Below are 18,295 nucleotides of genomic sequence, written 5' to 3' on the forward strand. Positions count from 1 at the left end.
GTCATTTTAAGAACTTTGAATGAGACGGGAGCTGCTGGAGGGCTTTGGGCAGAGTTGGACATGGTCTGATTTATGGTCTAGAAGGACAGTGTTGGACAGAGAGGTAGGGGTGGTGACAAGTGGTCAGGCCAAGCAGAGCACTGGGCACCAGCTATATCAATCTAGAGGAGTTCTTCAGGTACTTCTGCCTGATAGGGATAGAACAGGTCAGGAATAGGTCAGAAAGATCCCTTAGAGAGGGAAATGGCAACCCACTCCAGTATTCTTGCCTGGGAAATTTCATGGACAGAGGAGCCTGGTGAGCTACAGTCCATGGGATCACAAAATAGTTGGACATAACAGCATAAACAACAGGTAGCTGTAGAAGTTCTAGTAGGGCACTATAGACAGGGAAACCTAGGAAACGGGAGACCACTGTAAGTTAATGATCACTCAAGAAAGCTATTGGAAGGTAGTGGAATTATAGCCTTGCTAAACTATAAAGTCATAAATAAAGTCACGAGATATGCCCCAGGCCATTGTGTGTGTGTGGTAAGTTGCTTCAGTCGTGTCTGACTTTGCGACCCCATGAACTGTAACCCACCAGGCTCCTGTCCATGGGATTCTTCAGGCAAGAATACTGGAGTGGGTTACTATGCCCTCCAGGGATCTTGCCTGACCCAGGGATCGAACCCACGTCTTTTATTTCTCCTGCATTGCCAGGCAGGTTCTTTACCACTAGCATCACCTGGGAAGCCCCAAGGCCATTAGGTAAAAGAAAAATGTCACTTCTCTTCTTTTGATATAATAATCCTAAGAGATTAAGAATAGAATACACAGAAGAACTGTACAAAAAAAAAAAAGTTTTAATGACCTGGATAACCATGATGGTGTGGTCACCATACTCTAGAGCCAGACATCCTAGAGTATGAAGTCAAGTGGGCCTTATGAAGCATCACTACGAACAAAGCTATTGGAACTGATGGAATTCCAGCTGAGCTATTTCAAATCCTAAAAGATGATGCTGTGAAAGTGCTGCACTCAATATGCCAGCAAATTTGGAAAGCTCAGCAATGGGCACAGGACTGGAAAAGGTCCTTTTTCATTCCAATCCCAAAGAAGGGCAATGCTAAAGAATGTTCAAACTACCGCACAATTGCACTCATTTCACATGCTAGGAAGTGCTCAAAATCCTTCAAGCTAGGCTTCAACAGTATGTGAACTAAGAACTTCCAGATGTTCAAAATGGATTTAGAAAAGGCAGAGGAACCAGAGATCAAATTGCCAACATCTGTTGGATCACAGAAAAAGCAAGAGAGTTTCAGCAAAACATCTGCTTCATTGACTACGCTAAAGCCTTTGTGTGGATCATAACAAACTGTGGAAAATTCTTCAAGAGATGGGAATATCAAGCCACCTGCCTCCTGCAAAACCTGCATGCAGGTCAAGAAGCAACAGCTAGAACCAGACATGGAACAATGAACTGGTTTGAAATTGAGAAAGGAGTACATCAAGGCTCTATATTGTCACTCTGCTTATTTAACTTATATGCAAAATGCCTGGCTGAATGAAGCACAAGCTGGAATCAAGACACCAGGAGAAATATCAACAACCTCAGATATGCAGATGATACTACCCTAATGGCAGAAAGTGAAGAGGAACTAAAGAGTCTCTTGAAGGTGAAAGGGGAGAGTGAAAAAGCTGGTTTAAAACTGAACATTCAAAAACCTAAGATCGTGGCATCCAGTCTCATCACTTCATGGCCAATAGATGGGGAAAAAATGGAAACAGTAGCAGATTTTATTTTCTTGGGCTCCAAAATCACTGCAGCCATGAAATTAAAAGATGCTCCTTGGAAGAAAAGCTATGACAAACCTAGGCAGCTTATTAAAAAGCAGAGACATCACTTTGCCACCAAAGGTCTATATAGTCAAAGCTATGATTTTTCCAGTAGTCATGTATGTAAGGTCAAAATGGCTTGATAATGTTAGGTAAAAATAGACACCAGGTAAGCAGTGCAACAGGCTTTAATGGCGAAGCACCCCCGGGTGGGATTCCAGGACCCAACAGAGCGAGGTGGAGGAAGTCCGCGCCAAACAAAGGCAAGAGGCAACTTATATAGCTTTAGGCAAGATTTGGAGTGGTGGTCCCTCATAGGTCAGTTAGCCCGGGGCGGAGGAGGGGGGCGGGGGGGGGGCAAGACTGGGTTGGTTGCCCGGTCTGCTCAGGGTTGTGCTGACACAGCGGAATAGTTCTTGCTGTTTCTGGGCAGAATGCTGTTTCTGGACAGGAGATTAGGAGGGGGAGGTTAGGAGAGGGTTGATTTCTACCAGGAACCGATACATCAAGGACACTCCAGAAGTGGGGGAGAGAATTAGAGAATAGAGCACAAGAGTCAGAGTCCGGCAGGGCTTTTTCCCGCGGCAGGAAAGGGAAGAGGAGAAGGAGAAGCCAAGATGGCCACCGGGGTCTGGCCTTACAATGTACAGAAGTGAGAGTTGTACCATAAAGAAGGCTGAGTGCCTAAGAATTGATGCTTTCGAACTGTGGTTGAGAAGACCCTTGAGAGCCCCTTGGACAGCAAGGAGATCAAACCAGTCAATCCTGAAGGAAATAAACCCTGAATATTCATAAGGACTGGAGCTGAAGCTCCAATACTTTGGCCACTTGATGCAAAGACCTGACTCATTGGAAAAGACTCTGATACTGGGAAAGATTGAAGGCAGGAGGAGAAGGGGATGACAGAGGATGAGATGGTTAGATAGCATCACAGACTCAATGGACGTGAATTTGAACACACTCCAGGAAATAGTGAAGCCCAGGGAAGTCTGGCCTGCTGCAGTCAATGGGGTCAAAAAGAGTCAGACAACAACTGAACAAAACGAACAATCCCTAGTTTGACCTCAGGTCAGACACTCTCCTGACTGACAGGAAGGAGAAGCTCATGATGTAAGCCTCACATCTTCTGGAAGAAGGTAGTCTTTTCCCTTCCCCTTTTCCTTTGACAATAAAATTGGAGTCTACTTAATCCTGGGGCAGAGTTCCCTCTGCCCACCTGCATCTCTTACAAGCATCCTATGTTAATAAATCTGCTTCTTGCTATCACTTTGCCTCTTGCTGAATTCCTTCTGTGCTGAGAGACAAAGAACCTGAGCTTCATTAAGTCCTGAAACCAGGTGTGTGATCTTAGTTGGAAGACTGTGGGTTTTGGCTGAGTTAAAGTCCCAATCATAGTATATTAAAAAGCAGAGACATTACTTTGCCAACAAAGGTCTGTCTAGTCAGTTCAGTTCAGTTCAGTTCAGTCGCTCAGTCGTGTCCAACTCTTTGCGATCCCATGAATCACAGCACGCCAGGCCTCCCTGTCCATCACCAACTCCCGGAGTTCACTGAAACTCATGTCCATCGAGTCAGTGATGCCATCCAGCCATCTCATTCTCTGTCGTCCCCTTCTCCTCCCACCCCCAATCCCTCCCAGCATCAGAGTCTCTTCCAGTGAGTCAACTGGTTGCATGAGGTGGCCAAAGTATTGGAGTTTCAGCTTTAGCATCAGTCCTTCCAATGAACATCCAGGAGTGATCTCCTTTAGAATGGACTGGTTGGATCTCCTTGCAGTCCAAGGGACTCAAGAGTCTTCTCCAACACCACAGTTCAAAAGCATCGATTCTTTGGCGATCAGCTTTCTTCACAGTCCAACTCTCACATCCATACATGACCACTGGAAAAACCATAGCCTTGACTAGATGGACCTTTGTTGGCAAAGGGTCATGGTGGAGAGGTCTGACAGAATGTGGTCTACTGGAGAAGGGAATGGCAAACCACTTCAGTATACTTGCCTTGAGAACCCCATGAACAGTATCAAAAGGCAAAATGATAGGATACTGAATGAGGAATTCCCCAGGTCGGTAGGTGCCCAGTATGCTGCTGGAGATCAGTGGAGAAGTAACTCCAGAAAGAATGAAGGGATGGAGCCAAAGCAAAACCAATACCCAGTTGTAGATGTGACTGGTGGTAGAAGCAAGGTCCAATGCTATAAAGAGCAATATTGCATAGGAACCTGGAATGTTAGGTCCATGAATCAGGGCAAATTGGAAGTGGTCAAACAGGAGATGGGAAGGGTGAACGTAGACATTCTAGGAATCAGTGAACTAAAATGGACTGGAATGGGTGAATTTAACTCAGATGACCATTATATCTACTACTGTGGGCAGGAATCCCTTACAAGAAATGGAGTAGCCATCATGGTCAACAAAAGAGTCTGAAATGCAGTACTTGGATGCAATCTTAAAAATGACAGAATGATTTCTGTTCATTTCCAAGGCAAACTATTCAATATTACAGTAATCCAAGCCTATGCCCCAACCAGTAATGCTGAAGAAGCTGCAGTTGAACGGTTCTATGAAGACCTACAAGACCTTTTGGAACTAACACCCAAAAAAGATGTCCTTTTCATTATAGGAGACTGGAATGCAAAAGTAGGAAGTCAAAAAACACCTGGAGTAACAGGCAAATTTGGCCTTGGAGCACGGAATGAAGCAGGGCAAAGGCTAATAGAGTTTTGCCAAGAGAATGCACTGGTCATAGCAAACACCCTCTTCCAACAACACAAGAGAAGACTCTACACATGGACATCACCAGATGGTCAACACTGAAATCAGATTGATTATATTCTTTGCAGCCAAAGATGGAGAAGCTCTATACAGTTAGCAAAAACAAGACCGTCTAGTCAAGGCTCTGGTTTTTCCCGTGGTCATGTATGGATGGGAGAGTTGGACTGTGAAGAAAGCTGATCACCGAAGAACTGATGCTTTTGAACTGTGGTGTTGGAGAAGACTCTTGAGAGTCCCTTAGACTGCAAGGAGATCCAACCAGTCCATTCTAAAGGAGATCACTCCTGGATGTTCATTGGAAGGACTGATGCTAAAGCTGAAACTCCAATACTTTGGCCACCTCATGCAATGAGTTGACTCACTGGAAAAGACTCTGATGCTGGGAGGGATTGGGGACAGGAGGAGAAGGGGACGACGGAGGATGAGATGGCTGGATGGCATCACCGACTCGATGGACATGAGTTTGAATGAACTCCGGGAATTGGTGATGGACAGGGAGGCCTGGCGTGCTGTGATTCACAGGGTCACAAAGAGTCGGACACGACTGAGCGACTGAACTGAACTGAACTGAAAGTCCCAATCCGAGGTGAATGGTTTCATGCCCATGGCAACTTGGTGTTGGAGGAACCAAGGAAAACACCAGGCACTCAAGCACTGATGGACAGTGCTGGACTCATGCCGAGAAGAAACTGCATGATCAGCATCAGTAGTGATCATCACTTTGCCAATAGAGGTCTGTATAGTCAAAGCTATGGTTTTTCCAGTAGTCATGTATGAATGTGAAAGTTGGACCATGAAGAAGACTGAGCACCAAAGAATTGATGCTTTTGAACTGCAGTGCTGGAGAAGACTCTTGAGAGTCCCTTGAGTCCAAGTCAATCCTAAAAGAAATCAGTCCTGAACACTCATTGGAAGGACTGATGCTGAAGCTGAAGTTCCAATACTTTGGTCACCTGATGTGAAGAGATGACTCATTGGAAAAGACCCTGATGCTGGGAAAGGCTGAAGGAGAAGGGGACGACAGAGGACAAGATAGTTGGATGGCATCACCCACTCAACAAACATGAATTTGAGCAAACTTCAGGAGATAGTGGAGGACAGAGGAGCCTGACATGCTGCAGTCTATGGGGTCACTAAAAGTCGGACACGACTGAGTGACTGAACAACAACAAGTGGTGTGGGTCCCCTGGGACCAGCAGGTCTCTCCCGGCAGCTGATGGGCAGTTTGCTTGCTGGGCCCTCTCATGGCACAGTGGAAGCCCCTTATCCCCTCTTGGAAGAGGACAGATAGAGCAGTAGGGTTGGCTGGGTGCCATATGACAGGCACGTTTAAATGGAACAAAAGAGCACACACTGGCCTGAAAGAGGGTAAGATATTCTCACACCAAGTGATGAGCTTGGCAAGGCTGCGTGGGCTCTCCATCTTTCAGTGAGGAAGTGTCCCAGGCCAAGCAGGATGGAAAGGTCACACCGCAGAGATTACCTCTCCCAAACTGGAAGCTCTGGGGTCTGTTCTGAAGGTTTCACTCATGGACTGGATACAGAAGAAAAAGAGAAAAGAGGGTATCACTGTGGCAAAGTCTGGGGCTCAGTCAGCTGGAGGTACCACTCACCAGGAGGAGGCAAGGAGGCCTGGTTCAGGGCAATGATGCCCAAAACCCAGCCCCTGTGCACCAGGGCCAAACTGAATCTCAGAGACAGAGTTTTGGGTGAAGTAGAAAAGAACAGGTAGTCGAAAGAGGACACACAGTTTTATGGGGCAGGAGTCTGCTGTATCCCCTTTTGTCTGCAAGGCAGTAAAGCTGTTCTCTTCTATTTCACCCAAACCTCTCTCTCTGAGATTCGAATAGGCCCTGGTGCCCAGAGGCCGAGTTTTCTGCATCAACAAAGCCAGGAGCTCAGTCTCCAATAGGTCATGCTTGAGGTAATGGGGCTTCCTAGCCAAACATTCTCACTACTGTGGTCTACTTTTTTTTTTAGCACCTTGCAGCTCGTGGGATCTTAGTTCCCCAACTAGGGGTCGAACCACAGCAGTGAAAGTGCTGAGTCTTAACCACTGGATCCCACCTCCTCCCTGCCCAGGGAATTCTCACTTATTCTTTTTAAAAAGCCAATTTCTACAGGGATTTGGAAAGAGACTATATATTTTTAACTTCTTTATTTTTGACTGCACTGGGTCTTCATTGCTGCACATGGGCTTTATCTAGTTGCAGGGAGCTGGGGCTACTCTTCATTGTGGTGTGCAGGCTTCTCATTGCGGTGGCTTCTCTTGTTGCTGAGCACCAACTCTAGGGTGCAGGCTCAGTAGTTGTGGCACACGGGCTTAGATGCCCCACAGCATGTGGGATCTTCTGGAACCAGAGACCAAACCCACGTGCCCTGCATTGGCAGGCAGATTCTTAACCACGAGACCACCAGGGAAGCCTGAGAGTCGATATTTTAGTCTATAGTGTTACCTGACATTCTAGAAACTCAACCACAAGGAGCAAATTCCTCTTGCCTTTGGTTCCCTGCTGATGAGAGCTAGAGTCACCTCTCTTATCTACAGATCTATTTCTTATCTTCACAAAACTGAGCCTTCCAGATTTAGGAACCAGAGAAACTGCCCTGGGAAGGCCGGTGTCTTTTCCTATTGTCAAAACTGGACCAGAGCAGGAAACACCTCCCTCCTTTGCATAGGCCCGTCCTCAGAGTTTCCAAACCAGCTCTGGAGCCAGTGAGTCTTCGTTTTAATCCCAACTGCTGCCTGTGACTGGTGCCATAAGAGACTGGATGGTCCCTAGACTTCACTGAGCCTCAGTTAGATAAATGGGACACCTCAGATAAATGTGCGTTAATTTTTCAGAGGGAGGGATGACCAATCTAGGAAGGAAAGTTTTTCTCAACCCTCCCCGGGTCTCTGGGTAGGTCTGAAAATTAAACTGACAGAGATTATTAATTTTTTTTTGGCTTGCAGGATCTTAGTTCCCCAACCTGGAATTGAAACCACACTCCTGGCAAAGAAAGCTCAGAGTCCTAACCACTGGACAACCAGAGAATTTCCTAAACTGGTAGAGATTAACAGGAGAAAAGCATATAAGCTTTTTCAAAGTTTTATGTATTCAAGAGAATGGAGATCCAAAGAAGTGCCCCGAGTAGGAAGCTTTTAGACAGAGAAACAAGAAATTTGTGAAACATTAACAAGACAAAGGTTTGGGAACTTGGGGTTGTAAATAGTAAAGAAGTAACTAGAAAGATAAAGGTTTAACAACCGATAAGGGTTTAACAGATAAGGATTTGTTCACACAGATTTCTTGATCAGAAATCCCCTGTCTCTGGTGATAAATGTCTTCTTTTCTCCTGAAACAGCAAGGGTACCTTGCATGCAGGTGTCTCATGACCTGTTTCAGGGAAGAAGAGCAGGAGGGTTGGGGAAAGGTCAGAGGGACCTTCCTTCTGCTGTTTTCTCAAAAACTCCTGTAGCTTAAAATCCCCTTGAAATTAAAAAACGCTTGCTCCTTAGAAGGAAAACTACCACAAACCTAGACAGCGTATTAAAAAGCAGAGACATCACTTTGCTGACAAAGGTCCATCTAGTCAAAGCTATGGTTTCTCCAGTAGTCAAGTACAGATGTGAGAGTTGGACCATAAAGAAGGCTGAGCATCAAAGAATTGATGCTTTGGAATTGTGGTGCTGGAGAAGGCTCTTGAGGGTCTCTTGAACAGCAAGGAGATCAGACCAGTCAATCCTAAAGGAAATCAACCCTGAATATTTACTGGAAGGACTGATGCTGAAGCCAAAGCTCCAATACTTTGGCCTCCTGATGGGAAAAGCTGACTACTGGAAAAGACCTGATGCTGGAAAAGATTGAAGGCAAAAGGAGAAGGGGGCAACAGAGGATGAGATAGTTAGATAGCATCGTTGACTCAATGGACATGAATCTGAGCAAACTCCAGAAGACAGTGAGGGACAGAGGAGTCTAGAGTGCTGCAGTCCATGGGGTTGCAGACTTAGTGACTGAACAACAACAAAGCTTAAAATATTCCATCTGCCAAGGTGCCACATTTGGGGACAGCATGTCCTGAATCCCATCACCAGTCTGACCACCCATTATCTATCCATGTATTATTAATTCATAAACATTTATTGAGTGCATTCTACAAATTTTTTAAAAATTGAAAAAACTGTCAGGAAACAGAGGTCAACAGGTTTTATAAAACATTATTGTTGTTCAGTCACCCAGTGGTGTCCAGCTCTTTGCAACCCCATGGACTGCAGCACACCAGGCCTCCTTGTCCCTCACCATCTCCTGGAGTTTGCCTAAGTTCATGTTCCTTGCATCGCTAATGCTATCTGGCCATCTCATCCTCTGATGCCCTCTTCTCCTTCTGCCCTCAATCTTTCCCAGTACTGGGGACTCTTCCAGTGAGTCATCTGTGTGCATCAGATGACCAAAATACTGGCGCTTCAGCATCAGCATCAGTTCTTCCAGTGAATATTCAGGGTTGATCTCCCTTCAGATACCTGGTTTGATCTCCTTGCTGTTGTTGTTCAGGAGTCTTCTCCAGCACCACAGTTCAAAGGCATCAATTCTTTGGCATTCTCCCTTCTTTACGGTCCAGCCCTCACAACTGTATGTGACCACTGGGAAGACCATAGCCTTGACTATATGGGCCTTTGTCCGGCAGAGTAATGTCTCTGCTTTTCAACACACTGCCTAGGTTTGTCATCGCTTTCCTGCCAAGAAGCAATTGTCTGCTGATTTCATGGCTGCAGTCATCATCCACAGTGATTTTGGAGCCCAAGAAGAGGCGTCTATCTTGATTCTGGCTTGTAATTCATCCAGTCTGGTATTTCTCATGATGTGCTCAGCATATAGGTTAAACAAACAGAATGACAGCAGACAACTCTCTTGTATTCCTTTTTCGATCTTAAACCAATCAGTTGTTCCATACAGGGTTCTAACTGTTGCTTCTTGACCTGCATACAGGTTTCTCAGGAGACAGGTAAGATGGTCTGATATTCCCATCTCTCTAAGAGCTTTCCACAGCTTGTCATGATCCACACAGTCAAAGGCTTTAGTGTAGTCAATGAAACAGAGATAGATGTTTTTCTGAAATTCCCTTGCTTTCTCTATAATCCAGTGAATGTTAGCAATTTGACCTCTAGTTCCTCTTCCTTTTCTAAACCAGGGCATTTGGAAGTTCTTGGTTTGCATAATGCTGAAGCTTAGTATGCAAGATTTTAAGCATGACCTTACTAGTACGGGAGATGAGTGCAATTGTCGAATGGTTAGCACATTCTTTGATACTACTCCTTTTGGGAATTAGGGTGAGGACTGACCTTTTCCAGTCCTGTGGTCACTGTTGGGTCTTCCAGATTTGCTGACACAGTAAATGCAAAACCTTGATGGCATCCTCCTTTAGGGATTTGAATAGTTCTGCTGGAATTTTCATCGAATCCACTAGCATTATTAACAGCAGTGCTTCTTAAGGCCCATTTGATTTCGCACTCCAGAATGTCTGGCTCTGGGTGACTAAAACATTATATCAGAGATCTAAACTCAGAATCATAGATTTGAACTTGAAGAGAGCTTAGATCTCCCCTAACCCAGCAATTTGAAAAGTCTCTTTTATTTCAAACACTTTGTTCAAAAGAAATCTTATCTAGTATATGGAATGGAGCTAGTCTGACAGAGCACATCCCAAGCTCCCATCACCAGTACCACACTAAGGTAGGTCCTCGGAGCACAATACAAAAACTGGTCCCCTGGATCCTCCTTGTCCACAGCTGGGGACACAGCCCAGGAAGAGGAGACTCAGACAAGGGCATGTGGAAACTTCTTGATTTTAGAGCCAGATTGTGACTGTGCAAAATGGGATGCCAGGTAGAATTTTAAAGGAAAGAAATCGGGGATTTCTCTGGTCGTCCAGGGGCTTCACTGGTAGCTTAGATGATAAAGAATCTGCCTGCAGAGAGGGAGACCTGGGGTCCATCCCTGGGTCAGGAACATACCCTGGAGAAGGGAATGGCAACCCAATCCAGTATTCTTGCCTAGAGAATTCCATGGACAGAGGAGCCTGGCAGGCTACAGTCCATAGAGTCTGCATGGAGTTGCTCGGACATGACTGAGAAACTAACACTTTCACTGGTGGTCCAGTGTTTAAGACTCTGGGCTCCCAATTCAGGGGGCATGTTTTCAATCCCTGGGGAACTAAGATCTCAAATGACATGCTGCATGCCATGGCCCAATAAAAAATTGGAAAGAAATAGAACCTCCATCTACGAAAAACAAAGTGATTGAAGTTAAAAATTCAGTGGATAGGTTAATTCATAGAAGAGATTCACCAGAGGAAAGAATCAGTAGCCTTGAAGATTAGAGGTGAAAGATGCAGCAAAAACAGGCAGAAAACAGGAGAAGTTAAAAGACAGAGTCAGAAGGTCCAATAAAAATATCGTCAGTTTCTGAGGGAGACAGAATGAGAGAGAGGTAACATCCAAAGAAACAATAGTGGGGAGTTTTCCAAAAAGGAAAGACACCAAACCCAAGATCCAGGGAGCCAAACAATCTCCAAACAGAATTAAAAAGAGGAAATCCACATTTATCAACATAATGGAACTTTGTTCACTCACTGATGTGTCTTCAGCACCAAGAACAGTGCTGGCTCCCAGTAAGTCCTTTATAAAAGTTATGGAATGGGGGCTTCACTGGTGGTCCAGTGGTTAAGAATCTATCTTGCAATGAAAGGACACCGGTTTGATCCCAGGTCTGGGAACATCCCACATGCTGCCAGGGCAACTAAGCTCATGCACCGCAACTACTAAGCTGGCGCCCTAGAGTCCATGCCCTCCAACAAAAGAGTAGCTCTGCTCACTGCAACTAGAGAAGGCCTGTGCTCAGCAACAAAGACCCAGTGCAGCCAGTTAAAAAAAAAAAAAGTTATGGAATGAATGGATGAATGAAAACAGCAGAACATCAAGGACAAACATTAAGATGCCCAAAGCAGTTAGATCGATAGTGTCCTAAAAAGGAATGACAAGTGTCAACTGAAAAAAAAATGCACAGACTAAAGGTGGAAAATTATGTTTTATTTGGTGGACAAAACTGAGGACTTAAGCCAGGGACACAGCCTTTCAGAAAGCTCTGGGAAACTGCTCCAAAGAGGTAGGTAAGGGGGAAGCCAAGGTACATAGGAGTTTTTGCAACAAAGACCAGCTAATCAGAACATCAAAAGTTACTGTTAATTAAAGAAAACCGGACATTTCAGGGAGATGCATGTAGCAATTTTCTAGGTATGCAAAGATGCAAAAGTCTGGGCTCCTTGACGTCATTCCTTTGATATGCATCTCAGCTACCTGGGGCCAGTACCTTGTGCTTTCTCATTCTGAGTGTCCTCAGGGGTCACCTCAGGGGCCGCTGTTATGTGGTGGCTTGACAACTGCAGCATCCTGTGTTTACTGATATGGCAGCAACATTTTTTCTTTCATAAAATTATACTGTCAGCTGATGTCTAGTGAGGTATCTGTCAGGATGAAATACATATTCAGAGGAACGCCAGTGGAGATGATCACCAATAGACATTCCCTACAGAGGCGTCTGAAGAACCTTTATGTGGAAGAAGGAAGTTTTTCCATAAGGAATATCTGAAACCCATGAAGGAAATATTAATAGTAAACATATGGTTTAGTGTCCAAGACAATAATACTATATGTCAGGAGGAGTGGAGCAGGCACAGTGTTACCAAGTCCATTTGGGGTCTGAAGGAAAGGTAAATACTGGATTAACTTTAGACTTTGTTAAATAAATACACATATTAAAATGTTTTGGAGGACCACTGAAAGAAGAAAAATAAAATGCGTAATTTCCAAAACAGTGGTGGGGAAAAACATGAGGAAAAACGAAACCTTGATAGATTATAAAAAAGACAAGAAAGGGAGATTCCCTGGTGGTCCAGTGGCTAAGATTCCTTGCTCCCAATGCAGGGGGCCCAGATTCAAATCCTGGTCAGGGACCTAGAGGCCACATGCTGCAACTAAGAGTTCGAATGTCGCAGCCAAAGATAGATAGATGAAAGTGAAAGAGGAGAGTGAAAAAGTTGGCTTAAAGTCCAACATTCAGAAAACTAAGATCATGGCATCTGGTCCCATCACTTCATGGGAAATAGATGGGGAAACAGTGGAAACAGTGTCAGACTTTATTTTTGGGGGCTTCAAAATCACTGCAGATGGTGATTGCAGCCATGAAATTAAAAGACGCTTACTCCTTGGGAGGAAAGTTATGACCAACCTAGATAGCACATTAAAAAGCAGAGACATTATTTTGCCAAAAAGGTCTGTCTAATCAAGGTTATGGTTTTTCCAGTGGTCATGTATGGATGTGACAGTTGGACTGTGAAGAAAGCTGACTGCCGAAGAATTGATGCTTTTGAACTGTGGTGTTAGAGAAGACTCTTAAGAGTCCCTTGGACTGCAAGGAGATCCAACCAGTCCATTCTAAAGGAGATCAAACCTGTGTGTTCATTGGAAGGACTGATGCTGAAGCTGAAACTCCAATACTTTGGCTACCTGATGCGAAGAGTTGACTCATTGGAAAAGACCCTGATGCTGGGAGGGATTGGGGGCAGGAGGTGAAGGGGACGACAGAGGATGAGATGGCTGGATGGCATCACCGACTCAATGGACATGAGTTTGGGTGAACTCCAGGAGTTGGTGATGGACAGGGAGGCCTGGCATACTGCGATTCATGGGGTCACAAAGAGTCGGACACGACTGAGCGACTGAACTGAAATGAACTGAATTGAAAGGCTCTTTGGCATCACCTTGCTAAACAGCTAACTCTCACATCAAACCCGTGAAACAGTCGAGTAAGTCTCATCACTCCTCTTTTACAAATGAGGAAAGAGCCTACTGTTCAGAGAAGTTAGAGACTTGCCTAAAGTCAGACAGCAGCGAAATCAATATTGATCACAAGTCTTCTGACTCCAGGCTCCGTGCTCTCCGTGTTCAGAAAGGAGAAAATGGGAAACAGCAGGGCAGGGCTGGGTGAGGAACAGCACATAGGCCAAGAGGCTTGGCAAGGAGAAAATGCCTGGAAAAAAGTAAGATTGCGCCGAATTTGCGCCGACACACCGCGGAGGGGATTGGGTAGAGCGGATTCCAGCCAGTTTTGAAGGGACCCAAAGCTTTGTGGAAGAAGTTTACACAAGGCCACCAACCTCGCCGGTACCCTAGTGAGGAGGGCCGTCCCTTCCAGCGCCCTCGAGCCCGCGCACGCGCAGACACCGGCCGTCGGGCTCGGACTCCCACGCAGGCGCCGCGTGCACCCTCCACAGGCAGCAGCTGAACGCTGGGCAGGCGCGCTCTCTGACGTCTCCCAACACACATCCCACTTACCTGGGTCGTTAGCCGTCCGGCCTGAGATCCCCTTCAGTGAAGGTGGACGGAAGGTGAAGGTGGATCAGAGGAAGACAGACACGCGGGAGGGCAGGTCCAGGAAGGCAGGAAAACAGTTCTGGTGGGAAGAGAAGAGATGCTCTGATCACCTTAACCGGCCAAGGATGGAGTGCCTGCGGGGTAGGGGCAGACAGGGTGGGGTGTGAGGAGAAGGTAGATGGGCAGGTGAGTCCAGGCATAGGACCAGGGGAGTTGGAGGTAGGAAAGGATATTGTGGATTGAGTTGTCTCAACTCTCCTTTGAAAAGAGGTAGGGGTCAAGGTGGTCCTGGTTAGGAGCATGCACTGTGGGGTTGGACCCCTGGGATAGCCCTTCTGCAGCTGCTGATCTACTTTAACCTTTGGGCTGGGCAGGTTTTAAACTCATGTGTAAAACAAGGAACTACTTCTTAGGGCTGCAGAGCAGATTAAATGACAGGAAGGATCCTAAAGGCTTCATGATGCTGAGTACTAGCTGGTCACTCCTTTAACACAACATACAGGCCCCTGCTATGTGCCAGATACTGTTTATTCTATGTGCTGTGAATACAGCAGGAGAAGAGACAGTGGCTTCAGTCCACTGAAGGGAGAAGAGCAATTTCTGCAGTCTGTTAGGTGGGGAAAAGGAGAAAAATCAGGCAGGGTGAAAAGAGGGAGTAGGGAGGGTACTGTGGGAAGGGTCAGGGGAGTGGTCAGGGAAGGGCTCCCTGTGAAGTCTGAGCAGGATTTGAGAGAATGAGGGAGGGTGGGAGGGAGAGAGAGAGTTCTGAGCAGAAGGGACAGCAAGTGCAAAGGCCCTGAGGTAGGAACACGCACAGCATTTTGGAAGAACATGGAGGAAGCTGATGTGTTCAGAGCAGAGAGAGCAAGGGCAGGGAGTGGGGGTGGGGGGAGGTGGGTAAGCTAAGGGTGGGGAGCAGACAGCGTGGGGCAGGGGTCAGAGAGTAAACGTATGCAGCCAGAGAAAAGTGTAACCAGAGTGGGACTGTGTTCCATCGTCACTTTGTACATAATAAACGAGGTCCCTGAGGTAGGGCTTTGAAGCCTTGGTTGAGGACTGAGTGGGTTGGGGAAACTTTGGCAGTCTTTGAGTTGAGTCAGGGCACGCTTGGATCTCAGTGTGCACAGGTCACTCTGCCCTCCTTGGGAAGGAGGCTGTGGGTGTAGGGACAAGGGCAGAAGTGGGGAGATCAGTTAGGAGGCAAGAAGGGAGGGTGACTCGACCCAGGGAGGTGAGGATGGAGGCGGGGAGCAGCGGCAGATTCTGGTGTCTTTGGAAGGTAGGACAGATGGGCTTAGCTGATGGATTGCATGTGAGGTGAGGGAGTGAGGAGGCAGAATGTCCCGATGGAGCCGTCCCTCTGGAAGAAGAGCGGGATGGGAGTCCGGGTGAGAACTGTCCGAGGCTGAGGTCACCTGGGGTGTGAGCATCAGGGGAGTGGGGGTGGGGGCTGGGATTGAACATGGAGAGGAGGAGGAACCAGCAGAAGATACCGGAAAACAGGCAGGAGGGAGGGAGGAAAACTGAGAGAGGGCAAACTGGTCAGGGAGACAGGGACTCTGAGGAGACTGAGTGTCCCGCCTCCAGAAAGCAGAGGGCTGGGAATTCCTTGGTGGTCTGGTGGCTAGAACTCCACACTTTCACTGGGTTTGATGCTCCTTGGAAGGAAAGCTATGACAAACCTAGACAGCATTTTAAAAAGCAGAGACATTACTTTGTCGACAAAGGTCCATAGAGTTAAAGCAATGGTTTTTTCAGTAGTCATGTAAAGATATGAGAGTTGGGCAATAAAAAAGGCAGAGCACCGAAGAATTGATACCTTCGAACTGTGGCGTTGGAGAAGACTCTTGAGAGTCCTTTGGACAGCAAGGAGATCCAATCAGTCAATCCTAAAGGAAATCAGTCCTGAATATTCATTGGAAAGACTGATGCTGAAGCTGAAATTCCAATACTTTGGCCACCTGATGAGAAGAACTGACTCATTGGAAAAGACCCTGATGCTGGGAAAGATTGAAGGCAGGAAGAGAAGGGGATGACAGAGGATGAGATGGCATCACTGACTCGATAGACATGAGTTTGAGCAAGCTCTGGGAGTTGGTGATGGGACAGGGAAGCCTGGCGTGCTGCAGTCCATGGGGTTGCAAAGAGTTGGACATTACTTAGTGACTAAACAACAACAGGGAGCTAAGATCCTGCAAGCTGGGGGCTGAGAACTGGCCAGGGGTGTAGCATCGCAGAGGTCACCTAGAGGAAAGGATCTTTGGGGTGAGGGAAGCCTGAGTGCAGTGAGGTCAGCAGAGGTGAAGGTGGGGAAGGAGTTGGGATTTGGGGCTGATGAGAAAGGAAGACATGGCCTGGGTCCTTCCTGGAGGCTCAAAAGGAGAATTTTGTTGTTGTTTGTTATTTTTGTTTTTAAAGATGGAAAAAAATAACCACTGTTTAAGTGCTGATGGGAATGAATCAGTCAAGAAAGGGGAAGTGTAGATGGTGGGGGAAGTGACTTAAGGAGCGGGGACAAGGCCCTGACACACCGTAGCCTGTGTCCTGCCCCCCAGCTCTGTGTCTGGTGGGGGTGGGGGGCTGAATCAGCCGTGGGGCTAAGGGGATCGAAGGTGCTCTTTCTGAGTCACAGAATGGGACCTCAGAGGCCGGTGGTGGCCCCAGGTGCTGGCTTTGGGCAGGGCAGACAGGATGGCCTCCGGAGCACAGAGGAGGGTCAGGCTGGGGGTGGGACCACACAGGATGGCGGAGGGGCTGGGAGAGACTAGGGATGCAAAGGTGGCAAGTGGGGACACTTAACAGCATTTCTCTTTTTTTATGTATGTATTTATTTTTGTTTATTCATTAGTTGACTGCACTGTGTGGGATCTTTAGTTGCAGCTTTTGTTGTTGTTCAGCCACTAAGTCATGCCTGTCTCTTTGTGACCCATGGATTGCATCATGCCAGGTTCCTCTGTCCTCCACTATCCCCTGGAGTTTACTCAAAATTCATGTCCATTGAGTCGGTGATGCCATCCAACCATCTCATCCTCTGCTCATCCTTGCCCAGTCCAACCTCTCATTCTCCTTTGCCTTCAATCTTTCCCAGCATCGGGACCTTCAGGTGGGATCTAGTTCCCTGACCAGGGACTGAACCCAGGCCCCCTGCATTGGGAGCATGGAGCCTTAGCCTCTGGACTCCTTGGAAGTGCCAGCATTTCTCTTCTGATGTCCCTATTTGATGGGTAAAATAGGAACAAGTTCTGCTGTAGGGGGTGAGCGGAGAAGAGGTGGCAGAGGCCTAAGGACAGCAGAGAAAGTGTGAGTTATCATCTGGGAGAGCTGGGAGGAGGAGATAGAGTCTGATTCTCCAGCAGCCTTGGAGCCTGAAGGTGGTACTTTCTGAGCGAGGCCACCAGTGCAGTTGTAGGGTTTCCTTTAGTCACTTTAACCTGTGTTGTCATTTTTCTGAGTGTGTGGCAGAGAGGAGCTGGGAGTGCTCAGAGGGGATGGTTAGAACACTGGATGGTTAAGCTGCAGAAGGCAGGAGAGAGACATCAAGGATCAAAGGACAAAGGGTGATGAGAGCAGAGGACCAGGTCTCACGCAAGGTCCAGAGGAGGGAGCTGGAAAGATGGGTGTGGGCTCTGAAACAGAAATTAGGGAGGGGTGCAGTTACTGAGGATGACAAAGTCTGGGGGGACCCTGGGCACCAGTGGCTGAGGTTGGGTGAAGGACAAGATGGTGGGAGGCAAGAAGATGAAGGACTCGCAGACCAGGAATTAGAGGGATCGTCCACATGGAGGGTAAAACCACCCAGAACTTAGGTGTGTGTTGGACAAAGTGACAGTGAGCCGAAGCTGACATCTTCAAGAAATAAATATTCAGGACTTCCTTGCTGGCTCGCCTGGAGCTTAGAACCAGAGCATTCTAGAGAAGAGAGAGGGCGAATGGTTGGGAAGTGGCCACAGGAATCAAAGAGGGGCACCCCATCCTGCCTGGACGTCTGAAAGAGAGAGCCCCTACCTGACAGGGCTTCTGGGGAGGCGCAGTCCACAGAAACCTGTCATCAGTGTTAGAAGGAGTGGGTGGGAGAGGAGACCCGAAGGGGCCCTGAACAGGACAGCCAGATTGGACCTCAGGGCAGCCAGGGATGCTGGTGAAGGGTAGGACTGGGGACCAGGGATGGGCATGGCTGGGTAGAAGCTGGGGACCCTGTCTTCACCCCTCAGAGCCCCTCTAATCAAATAGGACCGCCAGCTGTGGTGTGGAACAAGATCACTGGCCCTCTGCCCCCAGCTTTGCCCTGGCGCAC

This window comes from Moschus berezovskii, chromosome 17 (assembly GCF_049115385.1).
Source record: "Moschus berezovskii isolate FMDL1 chromosome 17, NW_MosBer_1.0, whole genome shotgun sequence".
NCBI classification, from domain to species: Eukaryota; Metazoa; Chordata; class Mammalia; order Artiodactyla; family Moschidae; genus Moschus; species Moschus berezovskii.